The sequence below is a fragment of the Alligator mississippiensis genome, chromosome 7, assembly GCF_030867095.1.
Source record: "Alligator mississippiensis isolate rAllMis1 chromosome 7, rAllMis1, whole genome shotgun sequence".
In the NCBI taxonomy this organism is placed as follows: domain Eukaryota; kingdom Metazoa; phylum Chordata; order Crocodylia; family Alligatoridae; genus Alligator; species Alligator mississippiensis.
The window spans coordinates 42,682,269-42,695,165 of NC_081830.1; the positions used below are offsets into that span (position 1 = coordinate 42,682,269).

Sequence of the window (12,897 nt, forward strand, 5' to 3'; positions counted from 1 at the left end):
ACCTCAAAGGATCATGGTGTCTGACCCCCTGCCAGTGGCAGGAAAAAGTGCTGGGGTCAGGTGACCCCAGCCAGGTGCTTGTCCAGTCTCCTCTTGAAGACCCCCAAAGTAGCGAGGAGTACCACATACCTTGGAAGCCCATTCCAGATTCTGACAACTCTAACCATGAAGAAATTCTTTCAAGTGTCCAACCTAAATCCTAAATCCAACCTAAATCCTAAATCTAACCTAAATCTACAGTCTATGCGCTTGTGGCCATTGTTTCTGGTTATGCCAAGGGGTGCTCTGGTAAACAGAGAATCTTCTATTCCCTGCTGCACCCCCCTGGTGAATTTGTATCCTGCCACAAGATCCCCACTCAGCCTTCTCTTGCGGAGGCTGAAAAGGTCCAGGTCCCTTAGCCTTTCCTTCCCTGCAGGCCTCTAACCATATGAGTGGCCCTCCTCTGGGCACTCTCAAAGTTGTCCACGTCCTCCTTCAATTGCGGCACCCAGAATTGGATTCAGCACTCCAGCTGCAGCTTGACCAGTGCCAGGATGGTCATTGACCAGGAACTGATGGAACAATGAGCAGGATGGTCAAAGTGCAGCACTTTGAATTTGTTCTTATTAAACCTTATGGAATTTCTTCTGGTCTAATCCTCCAATTCATCCTCCAATTTCTGGGGAGAAGCTGGAAGCTAAAAACCATGAAGAGCACTTGTACAGTTCTGTGTAATTTGATGTCAGCTGGGTCCTCCAGTGAGAATTGTTGCAGCCTGGACCTAATCATCATATACATTGCAGAGAGTTGGCAGAATGGCTTGCTGGGCACACCCTATGATTGGGATTTCAAAACCAGCAGGAAACAGACCAGAACCCATATAATCCCTTACAAAAAATGAAAACAACCCTTATGATTTCTTGGCTAATCTGATTCAGGAATTTGGACCTCTGGGCATTAGATCACACTGTTTCTTCTCATCTAATTTCAGTGGAACCTAAGTTGCAGAGAGAGGAATTGCATTGGCAAAAAAACCCTGTATATTTTCATTCTCCTTGTACACCACTTTTTCCCCTTCTTTTAAGAAACACATACTGGGTACTAGGTGCAAGTGGGGAAGGGCTTTAAAAGGATTTTCTGATGACACAGCCTGTGGAAAAAAACAGTTCCCAGCTTTTGATAGCAGTTCATAAAGTATTTCAGTGTATTCCTAGAATTTCTGGACTGGCTGCTGCATAAATGGAGTTCTGACCTATTTCCTTTATAATACTGTTGTCTACACTGGGTATAGGTATCAGCTGTGAGTCTATGTTGTAAGTCATGAACTGGGGTGGAGACATGGGAGAGATCAACAGGACACTGTGGTGTTATTATTCAAGCCTAGTTGTTTAGCAAAAGCTGTATTAAATTTAACGGTTGACTTGTGCCTAGCTTTTTTGATAAGAGACTTCGTTTCCCTGACGTTTTCCTTGAGGACAGGTAACCTGTTGAACTGATGAGCTGCCCTTACACCAGATAGACTATTAGGTACTGCTTTTGCAGACCGCCTAGGTTTCCTCCGCAGTATATGCAGCCTTCGTCTGGAGGATGGGTTCTGCTAAAGATCAGCCTTACAGAATTATTTCCAAACAGCCTGCTCCTGCTTGCATTAAATTGAATGGGAGGTTTGGCTTCAGCTTCAGTGGAAAGGGGATTGGGTCCCATTGCTTACTGAACATTTTGTAAATAAATGACAAAGGCATGTACTCACATTATTTGTCTAATTGTTGGTGTAGCAATACACAGGTTCAGCACTTAGCAAGAGTTATTTTTCACAGATAGTTCAGCTTTAAGACTTTTCAAGGTTGGGAGGCTTTAGAAGAGAAAACTCGCAAGTGACTCTGCCTTATTTGCTGCCAGCTCTTCCCTCTTATGTGAAAACTCACACTGAAGTAGCCTGGGGAGATCTTAAGTAGTCTAGGAAGCCTCAAGGAAGAGCTGCTACAGAAGCAAGTACTTCCATGTCTAATCTCACATCAGCATCTTCACTTCAGTACTTATCTTAGGGAATGACAAGTCTGTAGAAATTTGATAGGCCCAACTCTTAGCTGATGTATAGTGACATCACTCCTGCTCCAATGCACTAATTTACTTCAACAGAGATCTGATCCACAAGACATTTGCTGTATAGAAGCATCCCCAAAATGAAAATGAAAGAAAATGTGTTGGCCCAGATTAATTTAGGCAACAAGGAGATATTTGTGGATTTTAAGTTTTATTGAGTAAAGGTTATCCTGTGTCTACTAACATAATAAATTTAGGTAACAATTCTTTTAAATCATATAGCTCTGAAGTAAGTCTATATCTTCATTACGCATGTATAACAACTGGAACAACAGAGTTCTGATCTTAGATTTGATGCTGCAGGTGCTAAAGCCACAGAAGTACTGCTTGGTGGTAAAGCTATAGTCTAGCTATAGTTACCATATTTCTACACTTATTTAAAAGTCATATATAATTATAAAGACACAGGATTTTGAGATGCTTTTTACTCCAAATATAGAAATTCAGCAATTACCGCTAGAATGATTCTTTACAATTTGAAAGTAGATAAAGATTAGAAGCTCTGCTATTTGTCAAATATTGACAAGGCAGATTAACTAGCATTTGTCCTTTTCAGAAATTCAGCCATCAATATCCCCGTCCCTTCTCTGCAAAATTGGCCTTATTTCAGTGAAAAGGCAAGGCACAGAACTCGATCCACAGCTACTGGAATTAATATGTCTCTCCAATAACTTCCATGGGCTTCACGTCCTCAAAGAGCCTTGAAAAACTAAAAATGCAAAACAGATTCAGCACCATGTCAGACAAAGGAAAGTATGTTGCCAAAGTAGATATCAGGTAGTGCCAAACATCTGCTGCTAGAATCCTCCAAACAAAGCTCTATTCATTCAGAGGGTAGAATCAAATATTTATAACATACACAGTCACAGAGCGACTCTGATTCACACCTTCTGATTATCATTTGCATAGGTATTTTTCCCTGTTTGGCTTCAACTAAAGGCAGCAAGAAAAAATGCAAGACTCTTCTCCCAAGCCACTAGCTCAATACATTCCTTAAGATACTTTTGTTTTCAGAAACCCATTAATAACATTCAGATTTGTGTATCTCAGATTTGTTAATGGAGGTGACTGAGTGGATCTAGCAAACATTCAGCCAAAACAATTTTATTACAGTACTCCTAATTTACGTCCCAGAGATGTGAGAACAAAAGACATTTGAATACAGCCTTGAATACCTAAACAGCATGTACAACACTGAATAATTTTTTCAACATATTTAAGAGGCAATAAAGGATATGAACCTATTCTGGATACATGGTAGCTTGCTGTTGATTATTTAGGTTGTACCACATATGGGTAAAATATTACGTTTACACACAGACAGCATTATATTTACACACAAAACAATCATATATGGATTTCTCAATTATAAACTCAACGGAGGTTGGTATAAAGAGAAAAATGCATTCAAATACTGCTGCTTGCTCATTTTATTTTTATGACTATTTTTTCTTAATTGATACAAATGATAACTAGAGCATGTAACATTTGCATAGTAGAAATGAAAGCTATTGATTGCATAGTTATCTGTGGAAGTTTGTTTACTTCAGTGGGATTACATAGCTATATAAAGAAGTAGAATATGGCCTCTAAAATTAAGAGATGGAAGAGACTTATAAGACAGCCTTGTTAAAAAGTTTTCTACAGTGTATTTCATGTACCTTTCTTTAGTCTTGTGTTACATATACCAAGTAGAAGCAGTGTCATCATTTCTTTCAGGAGGTACTCCACAGACTAAGAATCCTCATTTTTATAAAGTATTTCCCAATGGCTAATATAAAATTCATATTCTTTTATTTTCTCTCCTTACACATGGTTATCCTCCTCTGGCACTGAACTACTAAATAATTCCTCCCCCTCCTTGCAATTCACAGCCATCACATTTTTGTAGATGTTGGTATCACTGAGTGGCCATGCTCTACATTCTATAATTTCTTTTCTTCTTTCCAGCCTGTTGCAGGGCACCTCAGTGCCCCTGCTCCTATAGAGGAGAATCTGCCAGGGAGCAAGTGAGCGTGCCCTGGCCTGACATAACGAGCCCAGCTGAGGCTGCTCAGGTAATGAGCGCAGCTGCGGGTTGCCGGAGCAACCAAGCGGAGCCAGCTGCCTGTAGGGGGCAGGGCCTGGCCCTTATAAAGCTCAGGGCTGAGGCCAGGCTGGCAGTTCTCTGCCAGCAGCCAGAGAGGCAGGAGCTCCCTTGGCTGAGATATGGGAAGGAGCCTAAGTCGCAAGTGCAGCTCATGATAGCCCTGGAGGCTTGAGATATGATGATGAGTTATGGCCATGCGGCTTGCATTTGTGTTACAGCCTAGGGGCTTGTGGTTTTGCGTTGTGTTTGTGTTATTACACCCGGAGGCTTGGGCGAGGCTGTAGGGGTTGGAGGAGGCCTCAATCACAGGGACCCCAGAGAGTGTGGGGTGCCCTAGCGCCAGGAGGGCGCATTATTGTTCATAGTGCCAGGGAAGGTGCCGCTCGCACGCCAGTGTGTGAGCAACTGGCGGTGAGGAGCGCGGCCAGTAGGTCGCGGGCGCAACCCGTAGGTTGCAGACGGGGACCTAGACCCTGGATTGCGTGTGGGGGAGCATAGACCCCGAAGGCGCAGCTCGCACACCACTGAGCGAGCAGCTGGCGGCGAGGAGCGTGGCCAGTGGGTCACGGGCGCAACCCGTAGGTTGCGGACGGGGACCTAGACCCCGGATTGCGTGTGGGGGGAGCATAGCCCCCGGCCCCAGGAAAGGGGCGGTATTACTGAGTAGCCCAGTGTGGGCACAGTGAGCCCCAGAGAGGGGGAACGCCATTGTGTATTATCGAGTAGCTCAGTGTGGGCGCGGCGAGCCCCAGAGAGGGGGAACGTCATTGTGCTTTGCTGAGTAGCCCAGTGTGGGCGCACGGGCATAGCGAGCCCGGCCGCAGGCTAGTGCGGCAATCCCCCTCAGACCAAGGAAGGGCGCTGTGGTTGCCCCTGAGAAGACAGGGAGTAGCAGCGCAGGGAGCCAGAGTCAGGGAGGGTATCCGTGCGGTTGGCCCATAGGACCGGAGGCCCGCTAGAGGTTCCCGGAGCGGAACCACACCGGCAGGGGAGGCCCAGAGTGGGCCAGACGAGAGTCCCAGCAAGAGGCTGGGCATGAGAGAGGGAGCCCAGAGTGGGCCACATTAGAGAGGAGGCCCGGGAAGTGGGCGTATAGACCGGACAACGTCTATTACATCTGCGAGGCTTGGGGCGTGGTATCAGGGGAGGTAGGAGCCACGCATAGCCCATAGGGCTAGGGCGCTTGGGTAGCGCCCATTGTACGGGGAGACCCATGAGGGGTCCAGGAACTGACAGGCCCGAGGAAACACAAGGCAGCCTCCCTATTACATATTCGATCAAGACGTGGCGGGCGAGAATGGAGGGTGCCCTCGGGCCGGAGTAGCGCGGTGAGAGGGCCTCAAGGAGATCACAGCCCTCCGTGAGGACCCCGCCGTGACACAGCCCTCTAATTACTGTTCTTGGTCTCTGATACTTCAGTTTGCCTACATTTTTCTGGTAATAATGTGCCTCCTGTGGTCACTTCTTTCTAGAGCTTTATGGAAAGGACTATCACCATTTTTTTGTATTGATGCTGTATCTCAACTTCCATAGCCATAAATTGCCTTGACTTTTTTCTGCTTACCACACTGTATTACAAACTCATATAATTTGCTATCCTCTATCATCTTTAGGCCTCTCCACACTATCACTCTCTGTTCGTCTCCATTTCACTGAATATCTAATCTGTGTTTCCAGTAGGGGTGTGCGAAACGGGCCGTATTCAGTTCGGATTCCAATTCAGCCCAAATTGGGGACAGTTGATTTGGATCACTGTCACCGATTCGGTTCGGCCAAATCCATATCTAAAGATTTGATGCCAATTCAGAGAATCAGTGATTCGGCCATAGACACAGCTTTAAATGTTTTTTCTACTTACCTCAAAGTACCAGGCACAGCTCATGAACATTGCAATGCTGGGGCAGATGGAGCTTCCCACAAGAGAATGGGGGGGCACCCCCTCATGCTCGGTGCCCAACCTGGAAGTGCTTCTGGTCCACTTCTGGGTCCACAGCCCTGAGCACTGGGGACCCCCCCCCCCACCCTCCCAGCTTGGCGATTGACTGCAGGGGGCCCTGGGTACCCCCTTCCAGGAGGCACCAGTCACTAAGCTGGAGGGGCACCTATACTTATGAATTATTTCTCTGTCCTTAGTAGTGCTCCAATTTGGCATCATGTACACATTCATACACCACTAACCTCCTTCCAGATCATTAGTGGAATGAAATAGTGTAAGTTTTGCTGTATCCTCACTAGACACTTCCCTCAGTTGCCATTTTGCACCATCCTTAGTTTCCTTTCCTTCTGCCAATTCATGGTCCATGACATGCTACTTACATTCAAGCTATTTTTAAAATAATTTTTAGAGTAACATTTAATGAAAAATGATATCAAGACTCATTAAATCAAATTTCTTTCACATAAAATAATTTTGTGAAAGCAGCAAGTGAGTCTGTATGGCATGGTTTGTTCTTTTCTCCAGTGACATATTTCAGGGCATTTGGTAATTTTATGGGCCTCAGTCTGTTATTTGGGAAAATAAATTGAACTAGCGCTTCCTAACAATTCTGTGGTCAGGTCCTTTTTTCCTGGTGTGGCCCTGCTATTGTTTTTGAGATGTTGGCCTCTGGAGACTTTGAGAGTGGTGATGAGGATTACCATGGATGGTGCATTCTCACTCTCTCAGTTCCAGATCAGGAGTGAGTGAGTGGGCCTTATTTTTTGGTGGCAGTTTTGAGAGCAGCATGGAGCCACGATGGCCATACCTAAGGTGGAACTGGCTTGGTGTAGCCATGGTTTTCCCTTTTGCCTCCCTGCATAGACCCATGCAATTTCTGCTTTTAGCAGCACTTTGATTTTTTTATAGGGAGAAATAAACATTCTGCTTTTTCTCTGAGGTTCTTTATCACCAGGGGATCCTGGTTGTCACTGATAAAAATATCCCCAATTTTCAAATTAAAACAGTAACCCAAAATCCACATTTTTCCATGATTAAAATGAAACACCATATTATATCTATATCTATCTACTATGGCCGAATCACCGAAACAGCGTCGAAACTGATTCAGCTGGATCAAAATGGAACAGTGATCTGAAACACTGAAACGAAGCACTGTCCCTCCGAAACAGCCAAATCTGAAACCGAATCAAAACATAGCCATTTTGGTGGAGTTATATATATGTGTGTACACACACACACACACACACACACACACACACACACACATACATACAGAGAGATATATATGTGGTGTTTCATTTTCATCCTGGAAAAATGTGGATTTTGGGTTACTTTTTTAATTTGAAAATTGGGGATTTTTTTTTTTTTTTAAATCGGAGAAAATCAAAATCCCTGCTTATCACGACCCTGCTTCTGTAGGCATGGAAGCCTTTGCTGTTACTATACAGAGGAGGCAGTGGGAGGTAAGAAGAGATCTTTGGGTATGAGGTTACAGTTTCTGCTGCAGGAGTGAAGGGGAACTCAAAAATGGCTGCACCAGCTTTGTCCAGCTGCAATTCATCCCAACAAGCCAGTTCCACCTCTCCTGCCAGCTTTTGCACTTGCCTGCTTAAACATTTGCTTGTTGGTACCTCAGGTTTCTATTTATTGTGGGAGGAGCCACACTCCTCACCTGCATCTGGCCTTCCCAGTCTTGTTTGGACAGATGTTGGAAAGTTCAAACAACTTGCTGTGAGCCTTGCCTAGTGTGCTGACATACAAACCTTCTTTCAATCATTCTAGAGCTTGAATTTAGAGTTGCTAAATGGGAACTGCCAGGCTGTTCTTCGAACTGTGGTGCTGTAAGACATGGATTTGCATCCCTGCAACTCATCCCCAATACACTGTGGGCCATAAATGAGTCTAAGAAAAGCAAGACCATTCAGAGTCTGGACATAGCTGGTTATAAAAGCTGTTGGACTGGAATATTTTACTAGAGTAAGGCAAGTTGTAACTGAACAGGAATAAGTTAATCCTGGAGCAGCAATGCATACAAATTCCATAACTGGCTCAAAGAAAAAAAAAGGATTACATACAAAAGCAGTCTAATATTCCTGCTTTATCTTTATTGTTATATTTAAACAAAGCAACGCTAAAGAAAAGACCCCTACATAACAAAAGCAAAGTGATCAGAGGATGTGTTCTCTTGTATGATGCTTCTACTAGCTGAGTTCACAATGTAACACCCAGGTGATACGAGACTTTCAGGCATCAAAATTTATTTTTGCATTTTGGGTAAAAATTTATTTATATAAAAGTTATTTTTCTAATATCTAATGAACCTGAGGATAATGAAAGGCAAATGCTGATGATAGCTACGATATGGAAAGGTAAGTTGTTTCAAGCCCTGCCCCAAGACTTTTCTTTTATATCTAACTTTTCATTTTTCCTTAGTCTCCCAGACCAACTTAACAGTTTTATTACTGAGAATTACAAGGTCCTATTTTTTTTTTTTTTACCTATACTATTGCTAAACTTACTGAGACTTTACCTCCTTCCTTTCTGCTAGCACATCTCCCAAAATACACACTCAACATGGCTTTTCTTGATATAGTAAGCAACTGAAATCACTAACATCATTCTTTGAGCATGGGGGTAGCTCTCCAGTCTCTTTCTCCCCTTTCCTTGATGTGATTTTTGTAGTGATCTTTGTATGGCATATGCTAGTACTCACAACTCCATGTAGAGTAGAATTACACTTAACAATGTCTGCTGTACAGGCTCTAACTTCTGTACTTCTCATGTGACATTTCAACTGCAAAATTCAGTGGCACAATGCATCTTTATCTGGAGCCATGCAACAAACAGCAAATGGCAGTTGAATGTAACATGGCATTCATACCCCATTCTTTCCATTCCTATTTCATAGCTATTGCCATGTATCCTTAGTTCTTTTCATGTACTGCATCCTAAAAAATGGAACTCAATATGGGTTTTTATCTCATGATAAAAAAAGGCATTTCTTTCCTCATCCACTTTTGCATTCACCAGTGTCTAGATCCCCTCACAGACTGCAGGTCCTTTCATTAACCTGTACTCCTTTCTCTCACTCACAGAACTGGTTGGCACAAGTGACAGAAATTAAAGAACTTGATGCACATTAATCTTTGTTATGGATCAGATCTGTAAGTCTTTTCCTGTGTGTAACCATCTCATTTGGTTTGCTTCTAGCTCTTCATTGTTACTTGTAGTATAGCAATTAATTATTTCCTTATTCCTCATTATACTGAAAACTGTACTTGTACAGAGCAAATAACTCATCAGGACTCCGTGTCTGTACCTACAATGTGCTCATTTTTCTATAATGGCCTTTTTTAATTTCACTGACAACTGACATGTTGATATTGTTAAGGTTAGTAACCCACTGATAAAAACCAGGAAACACTTTTAGTATCCAACAGTCTTCAGTTATGGCTGCTGTGAAGCGTGATAAGATTATTTCATGCCTGAATGTGAGAACAGCACTTTCCCAAATAACCCAAGCCATTCTATTTCTAGCATGGTGATTTCTTGATGATTATTGGGCTTGCCTTCATGCCAGATTGTCTTAATGCTGTGTATTAGGTTTGTATTTATGCTGACTTGTTTTTCCTTTTACAATTTTAATGGTATATATTGTGTGTCTTGTATGCTGTGTAGATGCCTTTGATCTGCCTCTTAGAAATGATTCAATCAATAAAATTAGTAAGCAAGCTAATGGAAAAAAGATTTTTGTGAGTTCTTCTGGGATACAGTAGGCTGGAAAGAATTCTTTGTAATAAAAATATATTCTGATGAGCTGACACAGGATTGTGAAAAGGCAAATTACTAGACCGTGACTGATTTTAAGCAAAAAAAGGTGTAGCGTACCTTTAACATTGCTTTCTTGCATTGCATTATGAACAACAATGATCTGAAGAAGAACGCATTGCATTCAAAAGCTTGTCAAAGTCTATCACAACCATGCAGTTGGTCCAATAAAAGATATCACCCACAGAAATCCTTGCCTCTTGTAATATTAAGTTCATTTAATCATTATCAGCTACACCAATATGGAAAACAGTGTGCATCTACACAAAATGTTTACTATGGTGCTGGCTAATTGGCTCCGCAGTAAAGTCTCAGCATGTGCAGCCCTATTAGGTGACAGGAAATTAACGAACTCTGACAGGTTACAGGAACTCTGACACAAGTACTATCCTTGGCAGCACTATTTAGTGTGCAGCAATGCAGGTATACATGCTGATGGGGCCAGCTGGGGCATGAGTGTGCTTCAGTGTGTAGGCTGCCTGCTGGCTAGCTCTGCACTTCTGCACTGAAGCACCCTCATGTTCCATCCAGCCCCTCCACAGCACACAGAGCCGGGTAGGCCAATCAATTAGTTACCTCAGGTGCCTGTCCATGAATGCACAGAGCCTGAAAAACAAGCAGAAATAATTGGAAGTCCTTGTACAGTCATGGAATTATGATGTGATTGGAACAACAGAGACTTGATGGGATATCTCACATGATTGGAGCACTGCCACGGATTGCTATAAACTGTTCAGGAAGGACAGGCAGGGGAGAAGAGGCGGTGGAGTTGTGTTTTATGTAAAAGAGCTGTATGATTGCTCAGAGGTCCAGTACGAAACTGGAGATAGGCCCATTGAAAGTCTCTGGGTTAGGGTCAGAGGGGAGAGCAACAAGGGTGATGTCATGATGGGGGTCTTCTATAGACCACCAGACCAGGAGGAACTGGTGGATAAGGCTTTCTTCAAACAATTAGCACCAGTTTTCTGATCACAGGCTCTGGTTCTCATGTGGAACTTCAATCACCCCAACATCCGCTGGGAGGGCAATACAGCAGTGCACAAGCAATCCAGGAAGTTTTTTGAGAGTGTTGGGGACAACTATCTGCTGGAGCAGCCAACTAGGGGCCATGCTCTTCTTGACCTGCTGCTGACAAACAGGGAAGAATTGGTGGGGAATATAGTAGTGAATGGCAACTCGGGCAGCAGTGACCATGAGATGATTGAGTTCAGGATCTTGAGGAAAGGAAGGAAGGACAGCGGCAGAGTAAGGACCCTGGACTTCAGAAAAGCTGACTTTGACTTGCTCAGGGAACTCATTAGCAGGATCCCCTGGGAGGCCAGTCAGGGGGAAGAAGAGTCCAGGAGAGCTGGCTGTACTTTAAAGAAACCTTACTGAGGGTGCAGGAACAAACCATCTCGATGTTTGTGGGGAGTAGTAGATACACAGAAAGGTAGGACTAGGTTTCAGAGAGACTTTAACAAATTGGAGAACTGGACCAAAAAGAAATCTCATGAGGTTCAATAATGATAAGTGAGAAGTCCTGCACTTAGGACAGAACAAATCCATGCACCAATACAGACTTGGAAGTGACTGGCTAAGCAGTAGCTTTGCAGAAGAGGACCTGGGGGATTTACAGTGGACAGTAAGCTGAATATGTGCCAAAAATGTGCCCTTGTTATGAAGAAAGCTAACGGCATACTGGGCTGTATTGGTAGGTGTGTTGCCAGCAGATCAAGGGTACAGATTATTCCCCTCTATTCAGCACTGGAAGCCACATCTGGAGTACTGTGTTCAGTTTTGGGCCCCCACTACAGAAAGGAGGTGGACAAATTGGAGAGAGTCCAGTGAAGCACAACAAAAATGGTTAGGGGGCTAGGGCACATGACTTGTGAGGAGAGGCTGAGGAAACTGGGCTTATTTAGTCTGGAGAAGAGAAGACTGAGGGGGGGGATTTAATAGCAGCCTTCAACTACCTGAAGGAGGGTTCCAAAGAGGCTGGAGCTAGACTGTTCACAGTGGTGGCAGATGACAGAACAAGGAGCAATGGGGATCTCAAGCTGCAACAAAGGATGTTTAGGTTGGATATTAGGAAAAACTCTCTCATTAGGAGGGTAGTAAAAGCAGTGGAACAGGTTACCCAGGGAGGTTCTGAGAGGTTTTTAAGACCAGGCTAGACAAAGTCTTGGCTGGGATGATCTAGTTGGGGATGGTCCTGCTTTGAGCAAGGGGTTAGATTAGATGAGCTCTTAAGGTCCCTTCTAATCCTAATTGTCTATGATTCTATCTCTATGTGGTACAAGGGAGTACCATACAGAGATACCCTGAGCTATCTCTGTTTCCAATAAATTAATAACTGGAAGCTGTATATCTGTACTTCTATGGCACTGTGCTCTGCTAAGATGCTTTTGATTCTGGAACTTGGATGTGCAGAGAGAGCTAGTAGGGCTGTCCAAAATGGCTATGTTTCAATTTGGTTTCAGATTCGGCCATTATGGTGGGACAGTGATTCCTTTCAGTGTTTTGGATCACTGTTCCATTTTGATTCGGCCAAATCTGTTTCGGAGTTTCGACACTGTTTTGGTGATTCGGCCATAGGATAATGGGGAATCACTAAAATGCCTATAAATTTGTAAATTCCTGCCTGATTCAGATGCAAATTGCAGGGGTAATAGCCCTTCCTGAGGGCATAAAGCCTGCCAAGTTTCAAGAGATAGGTGCAGGAGTTTCTGTGAAACTGCACCACAAACTGTTCAAAGCAAAACTCATATCACTCACTGGCAGTGGCAGCATGCTGTCATCCCGCATGCAGATCTGGAGGCCTGCACCCCCTGGAAGGGCTGTGGGGCCATGCCAGGCTCCTCCAGAGAGGGGTGGTAAGGGCCCCTGGCTCTGTGCACCAGCCAGCAATGGCAGCATGCTGTCATCCTGCATGCAGATCTGAGAACCCACACCCCCCAGGACGGCTGCACAGCTG

At 44.0% G+C, this 12,897-nt stretch overlaps 1 long non-coding RNA gene across 1 annotated transcript in view; it reads right to left on the reverse strand.

Annotated features, from left to right (window-relative positions):
- Positions 1 to 2,228: 2,228 nt before the first annotated feature.
- The window catches only part of LOC132251414 (uncharacterized), a 46,776-nt gene continuing 36,107 nt past the window's right edge, over positions 2,229 to 12,897 (reverse strand). Inside the window, exon 3 of the long non-coding RNA XR_009463442.1 lies at positions 2,229 to 2,794. This is a non-coding gene — a long non-coding RNA (uncharacterized LOC132251414). The remainder of the gene's footprint in view (positions 2,795 to 12,897) is intronic.